Source organism: Schistocerca gregaria, chromosome 1 (genome assembly GCF_023897955.1).
Source record: "Schistocerca gregaria isolate iqSchGreg1 chromosome 1, iqSchGreg1.2, whole genome shotgun sequence".
Taxonomy (NCBI): domain Eukaryota; kingdom Metazoa; phylum Arthropoda; class Insecta; order Orthoptera; family Acrididae; genus Schistocerca; species Schistocerca gregaria.
The window spans coordinates 388,728,734-388,738,061 of NC_064920.1; the positions used below are offsets into that span (position 1 = coordinate 388,728,734).

At 45.0% G+C, this 9,328-nt stretch overlaps 1 non-coding gene across 1 annotated transcript; it reads left to right on the plus strand.

The window, feature by feature from the left end:
* The first annotated feature begins 8,143 nt into the window (after window positions 1–8,143).
* On the plus strand, window positions 8,144–8,218 carry Trnas-cga (transfer RNA serine (anticodon CGA)). Its single transcript has one exon. It is a non-coding gene; the product is annotated as a tRNA-Ser (tRNA).
* Window positions 8,219–9,328: the final 1,110 nt, after the last annotated feature.

Below are 9,328 nucleotides of genomic sequence, written 5' to 3' on the forward strand. Positions count from 1 at the left end.
TTCTCACTGCGAAAGGAAGTAGACGAGACAGAGAGAGAGAGAGAGAGAAAGAAAGAGAGAGGAGGCAAAAGAGAGAATGAAGGCGAGACGAGACGAAGGCGGAAGAAAGAAGAGAAGGAAGCAGCAGGCGGACGGAGGACAGGCGCATCTGTCGCACGTCCCGCGGGCGGGCATCTGTTTTATTTACGTCTGCGCGTAAGCGAGCACTGGGATGGGCACCTCCCACGGGTAGGGGGTAGACGTGACGTCACCGCCAGGAGGCCGCTGGATATTTACGGCAGTTTCACTCACTTTGGGCCCCCCTCGCGCAGCCTGCGCCTGCCGTTGCAGCGGCAGCCATGAAAAATTCAAAACAGCCATGCTTTACGACGCCGCTGGTGCGTCAGCAGTCCTTAATTTACGGCAGCGTTTCCGCGCGGTTCGTGCGTCCGTCCGTCCCTGCGTGCGTAAGTATGTTGAGTGTATGTGTGTGTGTGTGTGTGTGTGTGTGTGTCTCGCGAAAACAATGCAGGTTTCCTTGCGGCAGCCGTCGTCGTCGTCGTCGTCGCGGAAGGCAGATCGGACCTTGCCAGCCGTTCGCCTTCTCTGGCATTCGGACGGACGCGCCGCGGCGGCTGTCTTGCCGCTTGAGTTAGGGCGGCGTTGTGGGCGAGTTAAGTGAAGTTATGTGACAATCACGTCGGTGCTCGGTTTTCTTTATTGGCGTTTCTTCCGTCCTCCTGCGGTGGGCCCGTTAACTCTGGTATGCCGCTGCGCTCGCCGAGACCGACCGCCGTACGGCGCTCAGCTCTTGCATTCAGCATTCGTAATATCGGAGAAACTATATTTGTTGCCGTTACGCCGAGAACGATGTGGAATTAAGCACTTGTTTATCGTTCTAAATGGAGAGTACTGTCGTGCGAGTCAACCGATAGCGCAACTATTTAAACCGATGCGGGATAATTATTGTAACTTATTTTTAAGGGAAGCATACGTCTAATATGCAATTTTGTCATATGGTGACATGATGGAGAACGTGGCTGTTATTTGAAGACAAATGTTGATAGTGTTAGGACAGCAACCAATCACAAATTTACTTTCAGTTCCTTTATTCAAAGGAAACCGTTACCGGTTTCGAATCGTTGTGATTCATCCTGAGACGGCTTTCACGCTTTCTTTGTGACATGTGATGTGTTTTTACAGATCAATTGTCCTAAAATATAAATAATACATAATTATAAACAAGCCACACACAGATGGTTGCGTTACAGATTTTCGTTGCATGTGATTTATCTGAAACGTCGGTTTCGAGTGTTTGTTTTCATAACATTCGTCCAACAGATGTAAATGCATTCTCACTGCATCCTCGTTGTTGCACACGTAAATAGTTCTCACTGAACACTTTCGATTTGTCGCTGAGATCATTTCAACAACGCTCCACATGTTTTGATACACACAAAGAGCTTACGAACATATGAGTATCAAAGATGCTATGATATATCGTAACATTTGACGATGATGACCTATGTTTGGAAAGGATCATACATTCGTTTACACAACTGTAATGCCTTTTACATTAGAGCAGAGACATTGAATTTTTGAATTGATATTGCTAAATTAATTATAAAATTTCATATATATATATTGAGAACTGTATAGGTAAAATAGTACATTATTTAATTACGTATAGCATCATGAGAATTATATTAACATATAAATTTGCTACTTGATCTGCAGATAAATGTACCAATATTATTTGCTTTGGAGGCTAGAAAGCAATTTTTGGAAATTTTTCAGGAAAGGGATGTTAGCTAACTCTGTTTGTTCGTTAAGGATGTAGTCTGGGGTGCTGTTTTTGTGTGTGTGTATTTCTAATTCTTCTAATATATTCTTCTTTTTCTGCTAGATGCAAAATTTTTAAGTTGTCCTCAGTGTTTCCCACTGAATGCTTTTCTTCAGCAATATGCGCTGCAAATGCACAATACCTCTAATATTCTCGCTATTCTTTTTATTATTGTTATTCATTTTTTCTATATATTTACACGTCAAATTTCTTAGGAGCAAATTGAGGAGCCAATCCCCAAGCTCATGGGACGCGTCAGTGCGTGAAATTACTACATAAAAGTAATAACAGATAAAATAAAATGTTTAAGAATCCAGAAAAAGTCAGACCATAAGTTTAAGTAAACGCAATCAATAATACACTCCTGGAAATTGAAATAAGAACTCCGTGAATTCATTGTCCCAGGAAGGGGAAACTTTATTGACACATTCCTGGGGTCAGCTACATCACATGATCACACTGACAGAACCACAGGAACATACACACAGGCAACAGAGCATGCACAATGTCGGTACTAGTACAGTGTATATCCACCTTTCGCAGCAATGCAGGCTGTTATTCTCCCATGGAGACGATCATAGAGATGCTGGATGTAGTCCTGTGGAACGGCTTGCCATGCCATTTCCACCTGGCGCCTCAGTTGGACCAGCGTTCGTGCTGGACGTGCAGACCGCGTGAGACGACGCTTTATCCAATCCCAAGCATGCTCAATGGGGGACAGACCCGGAGATCTTGCTGGCCAGGGTAGTTGACTTACACCTTCTAGAGCACGTTTGGTGGCACATGATACATGCGGACGTGCATTGTCCTGTTGGAACAGCAAGTTCCCTTGCCGGTCTAGGAATGATAGAACGATGGGTTCGGTGACGGTTTGGATGTACCGTGCACTATTCAGTGTCCCCTCGACGATCACCAGAGGTGTACGGCCAGTGTAGGAGATCGCTCCCCACACCATGATGCCGGGTGTTGGCCCTGTGTGCCTCGGTCGTATGCAGTCCTGATTGTGGCGCTCACCTGCACGGCGCCAAACACGCATACGACCATCGTTGGCAGAAGCGACTCTCATCGCTGAAGACGACACTTCTCCATTCGTCCCTCCTTTCACGCCTGTCGCGACTCCACTGGAGGCGGGCTGCACGATGTTGGGGCGTGAGCGGAAGACGGCCTAACGGTGTGCGGGACCGTAGCCCAGCTTCATGGAGACGGTTGCGAATGGTCCTCGCCGATACCCCAGGAGCAACAGTGCCCCTAATTTGCTGGGAAGTGGCGGTGCGGTCCCCTACGGCACTGCGTAGGATCCTACGGCCTTGGCGTGCATCCGTGCGTCGCTGCGGTCCGGTCCCAGGTCGACGGGCACGTGCACCTTCCGCCGATCACTGGCGACAACATCGATGTACTGTGGAGACCTCACGCCCCACGTGTTGAGCAATTCGGCGGTACGTCCACCCGGCCTCCCGCATGCCCACTATACGCCCTCGCTCAAAGTCCGTCAACTGCACATACGGTTCACGTCCACGCTGTCGCGGCATGCTACCAGTGTTAAAGACTGCGATGGAGCTCCGTATGCCACGGCAAACTGGCTGACACTGACGGCGGCGGTGCACAAATGCTGCGCAGACAGCGCCATTCGACGGCCAACACCGCAGTTCCTGAGGTGTCCGCTGTGCCTTGCGTGTGATCATTGTTTGTACAGCCCTAGCGCAGTGTCCGGAGCAAGTATGGTGGGTCTGACACACCGGTGTCAATGTGTTCTTTTTTCCATTTCCAGGAGTGTATTACATAGGAATCAGCTTAATTTTTCGAGGAACGCCTTTACAGAACATAAGGAGGAAACTTTTCAGTTTCGATTTGAAAGCGCGTGGGTTACTGCCAAGATTTTAATTCTTATGGTAGCTTATTGAAAATGGATGCATCGGTATACTGCACACCTTCCTGCCCAAGAGTCAAGGAAGTGCGATCCAAATGCAGATTGGATTACTGCTTTGTTTTAACAGAGTGAAAGCTGCTAGTTCTTTGGAATAAGCTGATACTGTTAACACGAAACGACAGTAAAGAGCATATATATTCAGAGGCCAATGTCACAATAACCAGACTAGTGAACTGGAGTCGACAAGAGATTCGCGAACACCACTTATTACCACTTATTACCACTTATTACCTGCAGCGCCCGTTTCTGAGCCAAAAATATCCTTTGAGAATGGGAAGAGTTGCCCCAAAATATAGTACCAGACGACATAAGCGAATGAAAATAAGCATTGTAGACTAATTTTCGTGCCGAACGATCACTTACTTCAGATACCGCTCGAATAGTAATAATGACAACACTAAGTCTTTGAACAAGATCCTGAACGTGAGCTTTCCACGACAGTTTACTATTTATCTGAACACCTAGGAATTTGAACTGTTCAGTTTCACTAGTCGTACACCCATTCTGTGAAATTAAAACGTTGGATTTTGTCTAATTGTGTGTTAGAAACTGTAAAAACTGAGTCTTATTGTGATTTAGCGTTAGTTTATTTTCTACACGCCATGAACTTATGTCATGAACTGCACTATTTGAAACAAACCCAATGTTACACACAAATACTGTACTACCAAGCTAGTATCATCAGCAAAGAGAAATATTTTAGAATTACCTGTAATACTAGAGAGCATATCATTCATACAAATAAGGAACAGAAGTGGCCCCAACACTGATCCCTGGGGCACCCCCATTTGACCGTGTCCCACTCACACCCCATATCACAGCCATTCTCAACACTGTATTAGTTCCAGGAATGGTTTTCTTTCTTCAGGTATTTACATACGTATGTAGTACTTCCAGATCTTACAGTTGACGATGATACTGATGCACAGTTTCCCTAGTCTCGACAGTGTTTCTTTCTTTAATTTGCTTTGTGTGCAGTCCATTAAAAATGATGTCTATTAAAATTTGCTTTGGTGTGCTTGTGGACAGATGGAGATTTCCGTTCAAAACTTATGATTGGAAAGTGTTTTCGGTGGGCACATTATTATAAACATAGATGACTATTTTCAGCATTAAGGAACTACTTTCTTTTATTTCAGTAGCATGATATTTGCAATATGGTTTTGCGAGTGATGGAGATGTACGTGAACAGAAGCCCGTATGTTTTCTAAGTGTAACTGTTATACATATACAACTTTCAGACATTTAGAAAGTAAACATTCTTCTGTAGTGGTGAAACTGAAAGAGTAATGAGCACCTAGTGGCGCCACAAAATAAATCGTTTATTGCGTTAATGCAGTGCATTTACAATATTGGCAAAGCGTTGCATTCTACTTGTAAGTTAAAGGGTCGCATATTGATAAGTTCTGTGGAATACACAACAACAACAAAAGTGGGACTAATCTGCTGAGGTTATCGGTCCCTAAGCTTACACACCACTTAATCTAACTTAAATTAACTTACGCTAAGGACAACACAAACCCCCATGCCCGAGGGAGGACTCGAACCTCCAACGTGGGGGAGCCGCGCGAACCGTGACAAGGCGAACAAGACCGCACGGCTACCCCACGCGTCATTACACAACACACAGGCATAACAGTAGTTCAGTAGGTAACTCTTTTACCTTTCATTTGACATGCACTATAGTTAGGCCAGCATAACCAGTTCATACCATTTGTCTCTCACAACTGTCATGCCGCGTGTGCTTAAACGAACGTGCGAACATGTGTCTTAACATTGATCTATCAACACTCTTTGTTTAAAAAATCTGGTTACAGTCTGTCGACTGAGTCACCATCATATTTACCTGCTTAATATCAATTTTCATAGCAATGACGTGGAGGCTTTAAAATTTTAAACTTTAATTTCAGGAACCGGGTGGATAAGACTATGGATCTGCATTGCGGGAGGGGCACTGAAATACTCGTACATGGCGCAAATTGCAGAGATGCCAAATCCGACACATTCTGCTAAACTTTTTTTTAATTCTACATTTACATCTACATGACTACTCTGCAATTCACATTTAAGTGCTTGGCAGAGGGTTCATCGAACCACAATCATACTATCTCTCTACCATTCCACTTCCTAACAGCGCGCGGGAAAAACGAAAACCTAAACCTTTCTGTTCGAGCTCTGATTTCACTTATTTTATTTTAATGATCATTCCTACCTATGTAGGTTGGGCTCAACAAAATATTTTCGCATTCGGAAGAGAAAGTTGGTGACTGAAATTTCGTAAAAAGATCTCGCCGCGACGAAAAACGCCTTTGCTGTAATGACTTCCATCCCAATTCGCGTATCATATCTGCCACACTCTCTCCCCTATTGCGTGATAATACAAAACGAGCTGCCATGTTTTGCACCCTTTCGATGTCCTCCGTCAATCCCACCTGGTAAGAATCCCACACCGCGCAGCAATATTCTAACAGAGGACGAACGAGTGTAGTGTAAGCTGTCTCTTTAGTGGACTTGTAGCATCTTCTAAGTGTCCTGCCACTGAAACGCAACCTTTGGCTCGCCTTCCCCACAATATTATCTATGTGGTCTTTCCAACTGAAGTTGTTCGTAATTTTAACATCCAGGTACTTAGTTGAATTGGCAGCCTTGAGAATTGTACTGTTTATCGACTAATCGACTTCCAACGGATATCTTTTGGAACTCAAGTGGATCACCTCACACTTTTCGTTATTTAGCGTCAACTGCCACCTGCCACACCATACAGCAATCTTTTCTAAATCGCTTTACAACTGATACTGGTCTTCGGATGACCTTACAGCATCATCTGCGAACAACGTAAGAGAACTGCTCAGATTGTCACCCAGGTCATTTATATAGATCAGGAACAGTAGAGGTCCCAGGACGCTTCCCTGGGGAACACCTGATATCACTTCAGTTTTACTTTTGTTGATATGCTAATATCAAGTCCATATGCTAATATCAGGTCCTTCTGTGAGGGTTTTGTCCAAATACGATGAATAATGCTTAAATATACAGGCGTACGCATGCGCTTTGAGATCTATCTAAGTATGTGTTCTTTCGTATTACTCTTGTTTGTGAAAAGCATCAGTACCTAGAAGAAAGCAAGTGTTTTGAGTAATCTATCTTCTGACGAGTTTGATGCGGCCCATCCGAATTCCTCTCCTGTGCAAACCTCTTCATCTCACAGTAGCAGTTGCAACCTACGTCCTGAATTATTTGCTGGATGTGTTCCAATCTCCTTCATACTCTACAGTTTTTATCCTCTAGTACAAAGTACTAGTAAGTAACCGCAATAGTACATTCTACTGCTCAAAAGAAGAATTAACGTTTTTCCATATGGTAATATTAAACTCGTTGTTACTGAACTAGCGTGTGTAGTGTCTCTGTTTGTATGTCTGTGAAGAACACTATCTCTATCAGCGTCGACGATCCCCAAAGCGGACGTAAGTTCGTACACGTAGACAAGTTACTCTCGTGGTGGAGAAGCAGCTGCCTACTCCGCCGTTTGCCTGTAAAATTCTTGAAATGTAACAGAAAGAAAACTGATATAGGATCTTTGCGAATTGTAACGCTGCAATTAGCATTTGGTCATTCGATGCTTGTCTGCGAGTGCAGTGAGTTCTTTTTTTCAGAGAAAACTTTCTCTATGCTTTGACCGTGTGAGAGAAGTAGGTTCTTCTACAAACGTCGACCACCAAATGTTCGAAGTGCTATACAGGCTTGTAGTGCATAACAGTTCCTCACAGAATCCTTTGATAAAAATTAAATATGTCCAATTAACTTTAAAATGCAACAGACTGTATTCTCATCACTTAACAATTCAGGACTGTGATGCCGTGGTCCATACATAAAACGCCAAGGGAGAGTTTTATGTATGGACCACGGCATCTCAGCCAGGAAGTGTTAAGTGATGACAACACATGCCGTGAAAGCCTTCATTCTATGATCAGACTGTATTCTGGCCGTTACTAATCTCCACATTAACATTACATACTGGTTGTGAATTTCAAAGCCACGCATTATATAGTATGGCGGCTAACAACGACTGGTTCATTGTATACGTCGTCTCGTTATCGTGTCTCGTAACAAAGTCCAGTCAAATTCCGATTTGAAACTTCCTGGCAGATTAAAACTGTGTCCCGGACCGAGACTCGAACTCGAGACCTTTGCGTTTCGCGGGCGAGTGCTATACCAACTGAGTTACCCAAGCACGACTCACGCCCCGTACTCACAGCTTCACTCCTGTCAATACTTCGTCCCCTACCTCCCAAACTTTACTGAGCTTCCAAACTTTACAGTAGCTCTGTAAAGTTTGGAAGGTAGGGGACGAGGTACTGGCAGAAGTGAAGCTGTGAGGACGGGGCGTGAGTCGTGCTTGGGTAGCTCAGTTGGTAGAGCACTTGCCCGCGAAAGGCAAAGGTCCCGAGTTCGAGTCTCGGTCCGGGACACAGTTTTAATCTGCCAGGAAGTTTCATACCAGCGCACACTCCGCTGCAGAGTGAAAATCTCATTCTGGAAACATTCCGATTTTCTTGCTTTTCTCCGCTCGCAACGCGGTGCCAAAGAGTAAATATTTCGCTCGTGCAGGCAAAACGCACCACCTCGAGATATATATTGACTTTAGACCTATGACAATATTAAGGTTGTTAAACTAATCACTTCCTTCTGCCGACGTGGAAGTAATGTTGCCACACTGCGGCGAACCAGCGAAACGTCACCCTCTGTGTGGAAACATACAAATGTGCTTATTACGGCGAGCGCACGTGAGTCAGACTCATTCTCGTTATGCGCGTAACGCTTCCATGAAAAATAAGAGTCTGCAGCAATAATTGAAAAAACAAAAAAAACAAAAAAAACAGGAAAATTTTCATTCAACCGCAGGCTATTTGCTAGCTCTTGTGGGTAGGTGACGGCTGAATATTTCCTTTCAGAGGAAGTATCCTTGTCTGCAGGAAATTGAGAAAGCCTCTGGTTGTGCTGCAAGTAATTAACGATCTGGCCGAATGCCAGAGGTGCAGTCGGTGGTGTTTGTCGGCTGCCCGCGTACCACCACTGGCGCGGGAGGCAGACGCGAGCTCTGACGAAGGCAGCTGTGAGAGTGGTGTGCGTTCCCAGAATAAGACTCACCTGATTGCCTTGCGTCAGAGCAGCACTTCCGTACCTCCGCGAGGCGGCGCCACTCGCGCCGCAAACAGGTTGCGGCTCTTGTGCAGCCACTTGGGAGCGCTATTCTCGGAACAGGGATGGCTGCGTTTCGCACTTGGTTGCCAGTGGAAACAGACCGTGCTCAGCTCTTCCCCTCCCCCCCCCCCCCCCCCCCCTCCCTGCCACGTTCTCTTACTCTGCAGATATCAATTTTCGAAGCCTTGGCTTTTTTTTAAATTGAATGGAACTAACTAGGGAATAGTTCCGCTGTTGTAAATGTGTGCGGTCACGGATGTCGTGGTGGACATATGAAGTTTTTCTTACGGCGGCATACTGGAATGAAATATTCTATGACGGGCGTTCAAAACGTAATCCTATACATTTTTTTCTACGCGACTTTCGGCTGAAAAAAA